At 38.3% G+C, this 7,152-nt stretch overlaps 1 non-coding gene across 1 annotated transcript; it reads left to right on the top strand.

The window, feature by feature from the left end:
• The first annotated feature begins 1,405 nt into the window (after nt 1-1,405).
• On the top strand, nt 1,406-1,477 carry trnaa-cgc (transfer RNA alanine (anticodon CGC)). The gene has a single exon. It is a non-coding gene; the product is annotated as a tRNA-Ala (tRNA).
• The last annotated feature ends 5,675 nt before the right edge of the window (nt 1,478-7,152 follow it).

Raw genomic sequence — 7,152 nt, 5'->3', positions numbered from 1 at the left:
CTGACAATGTGATGGGGGCTTCCTGTCTTTACTGCATTTTCTTCAAAGGATCCCGTGTGTCTTCTTTCTCTCTGTCTGTACTGGAGTGTGGTACCAGGCCCAGCTTGAACGGGTGACTGTGTCTGAGTGGGTCGAGGCTGGGCTGCAGGTATTGGGAGGTTAGAACCCATCTGTGAGGCTCCAGGTGGAGCGATCACCTGTGAGGGTCCAGGGACAGCAGGAAGCTGCACAGATGGTAAAGACATGGAGGGGAGACAGGTGGTGCTGGAGCAGTGACAGGAAGTGTCTGGCATTTTGGTTCATCCTGTGAGATGACGTGAGGTTGTGGTTTTGCCTCCAGCCTCACCTCCTCATCAGTGTTCAAAAGGTTCAAAGGTGAAAAAATGGGATTCAACCAAACAGCTGGAATGAAGAGTTGGTAACACTTGCAGAGCTGCAGGGAGCTGGACAGGTCTCACCGTGGGGGGATTTGTCCCACAGATCCTTGCTGAAGTGGCTCCTTCTCTTGAGACCTGCAATGCTGGCTGGACCTTTGGAAAAAGAACACAACAAATCTTCATAAACATTTACTTCAGCAGGAACACACAAGAAGGTGGGACTGGTTCCTTTTTCATGTTCACTATTTTGTCGTCTTGGTTCATGTTTTGGTTGTCAAAGTTAATTCTGAATATTTGTGGAAAGTTCGCCTGCCTTTACTTGTACCAATACTTCCTTTAGTAACAAATTAAAAAGCTCAAGCTAAACTTCAGTCAGGACAACCATTCTTTCTCATTCTTAGGCCTCTGTTTTATGTCCATGACCATCCTGTCTGTCACCTTTGGTGATGGAGACATCGGTTGATGACATCAGCAACGGTCCTCAACCTAACTGCCTCTGCCAGAAGCGAGCTGTCATCTGTCTCAGGGGACACAGTCGGGTGGACCGGGGCGGATGAGGGCCTGCTGCTTCCTTGAAATATTTCTCAATATTTCAGTTGCAACTGTATAGTGATGGTGGCTCAGTTTAGAGCTGTCAATCAATGTTAATAATTGATCTTAGCATCTGGAGATTATTTTAGGAACACAAATACTTTTACTTCATTCTGAGGATGAGCAGACGTTCAATATAATGATTATTTATTAGTCAAAGACTCCTGCTGGTCAGAGAGGATCTGGGCTGGATTGTAAAGCTTCAGAGAGGGAAACCTTCACTCTGGATTGGACTGAGAACGGAGCAGCCTCAGCTTCCTGGAGCCTGACTTGCCTCTGTGGTCGAAGGCTGTGTGGGCTGACATCACAGTGAAACTACCTAGATCACAGAGCCTTTGAGATCACAGGCTGACTTCCTTTTTATCCCTAAAATGAAGAAGAAAAATGTTGTGTCTGTGTTTGTGTTGCTGCATCAGTTAAACAGTGACTCTGACAGAGGGGATGTAGCTCAGTGGTAGAGCGCATGCTTCGCATGTATGAGGCCCTGGGTTCAATCCCTGGCATCTCCAGCTGGTCCTTTGGAGCCTTCATCTTATCAGCTAAATTGATCCATAAATGTGACAACAGTTGATAACAAACTACCAGAAGAGAAACCAGTCTGTTGCATATCAAAGTATTTGTAGCTGCGTCAGTGTGACTGTGAGCCTTCATTTGTTTCCTCCAAAAAGTTTAAAATGAACTCAATGCTGAATCCCTCATCGTCATCACTGAGCTGCAGAACTGGTCCATGCAGGAGGCTGAGCAGGTCTTCCTCTCTGGTCCAGTGTCTCAGCACAGGTCAGAGTAGAGAATTAAAACATGAACACAAATCTTTATCAGCTATTTACTGACATCAGTGACTACCTTCAAGTAAGAGTGTTAGTGAATGGACCCTTTTTAAAGTTTATGTTATAATGTTTGAAAAATGATGCTCACAAAATCACAATAAAAGTGTTTGTGCTAAAATGATTCCAGTAGATTTTATTGCCATTTTAAGAGTTCAAGCGTAATTTGATGACATTGTTTGATGTCATGACTCTCAGTTACTTTAGCAGGACCATCGTGACATGAAATCTTCCTCATCATCCCATATCGACCCTCAACCCCTCACACAGAACCAGGAGCCCTCAACTGAAGGAACCTTTAAAACTGAGAAGTTGGACAGAAAGCAGTATTTTGGTGGAACGAACCTTAAAAACTATAAATTAGAAAGTATTTTGGTGGAACGAACCTTTAAAACTATAAATTAGAAAGTATTTTGTTTTGAATGAACCTTTAAAACTATAAATTAGAAAGTATTTTGGTGGAACGAACCTTTAAAACTATAAATTAGAAAGTATTTTGGGGGAATGAACCTTTAAAACTATAAATTAGAAAGAATTTTGGTGGAACGAACCTTTAAAACTATAAATTAGAAAGTATTTTGGTGGAACGAACCTTTAAAACTATAAATTGTAAGAGTTGCGAATGAACTCAAAATGATGCTAACAGTAATGTAGTGATAGTTGCTAATTAACTCAGTGATGCTTACAGTAATGTAGTAAGTGTTTCGAATAACCTCAAAGTGATGCTGACAGTCATTTAGTAAGAGTTGCTACGAACCTCAAAATAATGTGACAGTAATGTAGTAAAAGTTGCTACCAACCTCAAAATATTGCGACAGTGATGTCGGAAGAATTGCGAATGATCTCAAAATGATGCGACAGTGATGTAGTAAGAATTGCTAATGAACTCAAAATGATGCTAACAGTAATGGAGTGAAACTTTCAAATAACCTCAAAGTGATGCTTACAGTCATGTAGTAAGAGTTGCTACGAACCTCAAAATAATGCGACAGTAATGTAGTAAAAGTTGCTACGAACCTCAAAATATTGCGACAGTGATGTTGGAAGAATTGCTACTGAACTCAAAATGATGCTAACGGTAATGTAGTGATAGTTGCTACGAACCTCAATATAATGCGACAGTAATGTAGTAAAAGTTGCTACGAACCTCAAAATATTGCGACAGTGATGTCGGAAGAATTGCTAATGAACTCGAAATGATGCTAACAGTAATGTAGTGATAGTTGCTAATCAACTCAGTGATGCTTACAGTAATGTAGTAAGTGTTTCGAATAACCTCAAAGTGATGCTGACAGTCATGTAGTAAGAGTTGCTACGAACTTCAATATAATGCGACAGTAATGTAGTAAAAGTTGCTACGAACCTCAAAATGTTGCAACAGTGATGTCGGAAGAATTGCTAATGAACTCAAGATGATGCTAAAAGTAATGTAGTGATAGTTGCTAAGAAACTCAGTGATGCTTACAGTAATGTAGTAAGAGTTTCGAACAACCGCAAAGTGATGCTGACAGTCATTTAGTAAGAGTTGCTAATGAACTCAATTTAACGCTACAGTGATGTCGTGAGAATTGCTCAACAACTCAAAATGATGCTGACAGTAATGTAGTAAGAGTTGCTACGAACCTTAAAATAATGCAACAGTGATGTCGGAAGAATTGCTAATGAACTCAAAATGATGCTAACAGTAATGTAGTAAGTGTTTCGAATAACCTCAAAGTGATGCTGACAGTCATGTAGTAAGAGTTGCTACGAACCTAAATATAATGCGACAGTAATGCAGTAAAAGTCGCGACGAACCTCAAAATATTGCGACAGTGATGTCGGAAGAATTTCTAATGAACTTAAAATGATGCTAACAGTAATGTAGTGATAGTTGATAATCAACTCAGTGATGCTTACAGTAATGTAGTAAGTGTTTTGAATAACCTCAAAGTGATGGTTACAGTCATTCGGAAGAGGTACTACGAACCTCAAAATAATGCGACAGTGATGTCAGAAGAATTGCTAAAGATCTCAAAATGATGCGACAGTGATTTAGTAAGAATTGCTCATGAACTCAAAATGATGCTAACAGTAATGGAGTGAACGTTTCGAATAACCTCAAAGTGATGCTGACAGTCATGTACTAAGAGTTGCTACGAACCTCAAAATATTACGACAGTGATGTCGGAAGAATTGCTAATGAACTCAAGATGATGCTAACAGTAATGGAGTGAAACTTTCGAATAACCTCAAAGTAATGCTGACAGTCATGTAGTAAGTGTTGCTACGAACCTCAAAATAATGCGACACTAATGTAGTAAAAGTGACAACGAACCTCAAAATAATGCGACAGTAATGTAGTAAAAGTTGCTACGAACCTCAAAATATTGCAACAGTGATGTCGGAAGAATTGCTAATGAACTCAAGATGATGCTAACTGTAATGTAGTAAGAATTGCGAATGAACTTAAAATGATGCTAACAGTAATGTAGTGATAGTTGCTAAGAAACTCAGTGATGCTTACAGTAATGTAGTAAGAGTTTCGAACAACCTCAAAGTGATGCTGACAGTCATTTAGTAAGAGTTGCTAATGAACTCAATTCAATGCTACAGTGATGTCGTGAGAATTGCTCATAAACTCAAAATGATGCTAACAATAATGTAGTAATAGTTGCTAATAAACTCAAAGTGATGCTGACAGTAATGTAGTAAGAGTTGCTACGAACCTTTAAATAATTCAACAATAATGTAGTAAGAGTTGCTACGAACCACAAAATATTGCGACAGTGATGTCAGAAGAATTGCTAATGATCTCAAAATGATGCGACAGTGATTTAGTAAGAATTGTTAATGAACTCAAAATGATGCTAACAGTAATGGAGTGAACGTTTCGAATAACCTCAAAGTGATGCTGACAGTCATGTACTAAGAGTTGCTCCGAACCTCAAAATAATGCGACAGTAATGTAGTAAAAGTTGCTACGAACCTCAAAATATTGCGACAGTGATGTCGGAAGAATTGCTAATGAACTTAAGATGATGCTAACAGTAATGGAGTGAAACTTTTGAATAACCTCAAAGTGATGCTGAGAGTCATGTAGTAAAAGTTGCTACGAACCTCAAAATATTGCGACAGTGATGTCGGAAGAATTGCCAATGAACTCGAAATGATGCTAACAGTAATGTAGTGATAGTTGCTAAGAAACTCAGTGATGCTTACAGTAATATAGTAAGAGTTTCGAACAACCGCAAAGTGATGCTGACAGTCATGTAGTAAGAGTTGCTAATGAACTCAAAATGATGCTAACAGTAATGTAGTGATAGTTGCTAATCAACTCAGTGATGCTTACAGTAATGTAGTAAGTGTTTCGAATAACCTCAAAGTGATGCTGACAGTCATGTACGAAGAGTTGCTACGAACCTCAAAATAATGCGACAGTAATGTAGTAAAAGTTGCTACGAACCACAAAATATTGCGACAGTGATGTAGTAAGAATTGCTAATGAACTTAAAATGATGCTAACAGTAATGTAGTGATAGTTGCTAATCAAGTCAGTGATGCTTACAGTAATGTAGTAAGTGTTTCGAAATAACCTCAAAGTGATGCTGACAGTCATGTAGTAAGTGTTGCTATGAACCTCAAAATATAGCGATAGTGATGTCGGAAGAATTGCTAATGAACTCAAAATGATGCTAACAGTAATGTAGTGACAGTTGCTAATTAACTCAGTGATGTTTACAGTAATGTAGTAAGTGTTTCGAACAACCTAAAAGTGATGCTGTCAGTCATGTTGTAAAAGTTGCTTCTAACCTCAAAATGATGCTAACAGTAATGGAGTGAACGTTTCGAATAACCTCAAAGTGATGCTGACAGTCATGTACTAAGAGTTGCTACGAACCTCAAAATAATGCGACAGTAATGTAGTAAAAGTTGCTACGAACCTCAAAATATTGCGACAGTGATGTCGGAAGAATTGCTCAACAACTCAAAATGATGCTAACAGTAATGTCGTGATAGTTGCTAAAAAACTCAAAGTGATGCTGACAGTAATGTAGTAAGAGTTGCTACGAACCTTAAAATAATGCAACAATAATGTAGTAAGAGTTGCTACGAACCTCAAAATATTGCAACAGTGATGTCGGAAGAATTGCTAATGATCTCAAAATGATGCGACAGTGATGTAGTAAGAATTGCTAATGAACTCAAAATGATGCTAACAGTAATGGAGTGATGGTTTCGAATAACCTCAAAGTGATGCTGACAGTCATGTAGTAAGTGTTGCTACAAACCTCAAAATAATGCGACAGTAATATAGTAAAAGTTGCTACGAACCTCAAAATATTGCGACAGTGATTTCGGAAGAATTGCTAATGAACTCAAAATGATGCTAACTGTAATGTAGTGATAGTTGCTAATCAACTCAGTGATGCTTACAGTAATGTAGTAAGTGTTTCGAATAACCTCAAAGTGATGCTGACAGTCATGTAGTAACAGTTGCTACGAACCTCAAAATAATGCGACAGTGATGTAGTAAGAATTGCTAATGATCTCAAAAATGATGAGACAGTGATGTAGTAAGAATTGCTAATGAACTCAAAATGATGCTAAAAGTAATGGAGTGAAAGTTTCGAAATAACCTCAAAGTGATGCTGACAGTCATGTAGTAAGTGTTGCTATGAACCTCAAAATATTGCGACAGTGATGTCGGAAGAATTGCAAATGAACTCAAAATGATGCTAACAGTAATGTAGTGACAGTTGCTAATTAACTCAGTGATGTTTACAGTAATGTAGTAAGTGTTTCGAACAACCTAAAAGTGATGCTGTCAGTCATGTTGTAAAAGTTGCTTCTAACCTCAAAATGATGCTAACAGTAATGGAGTGAACGTTTCGAATAACCTCAAAGTGATGCTGACAGTCATGTACTAAGAGTTGCTACGAACCTCAAAATAATGCGACAGTAATGTAGTAAAAGTTGCTACGAACCTCAAAATATTGCGACAGTGATGTCGGAAGAATTGCGAATGAACTCAAGATGATGCTAAAAGTAATGGAGTGAAACTTTCGAATAACCTCAAAGTGATGCTGACAGTCATGTAGTAAGTGTTGATACGAACCTCAAAATAATGCAACAGTAATGTAGTAAAAGTTGCTACGAACCTCAAAATATCGCAACAGTGATTTCAGATGAATTGCTAATAAACTCAAAATGATGCTAACAGTAATGTAGTGATAGTTGTTAATCAACTCAGTGATGCTGACAGTGATGTAGTAAGTGTTTCGAACAACCTCAAAGTGATGCTGACAGTCATGTAGTAAGAGTTGCTACGAACCTCAAAATATTGCGACAGTGATGTTGGAAGAATTGCTAATGAACTC

Source organism: Aulostomus chinensis, chromosome 1 (assembly GCF_037954235.1).
Source record: "Aulostomus chinensis isolate RoL2024-O1b breed Wild chromosome 1, RoL_Achi_v1.0, whole genome shotgun sequence".
In the NCBI taxonomy this organism is placed as follows: Eukaryota; Metazoa; Chordata; class Actinopteri; order Syngnathiformes; family Aulostomidae; genus Aulostomus; species Aulostomus chinensis.
This window is presented reverse-complemented; position numbering and strand designations above follow the sequence as displayed.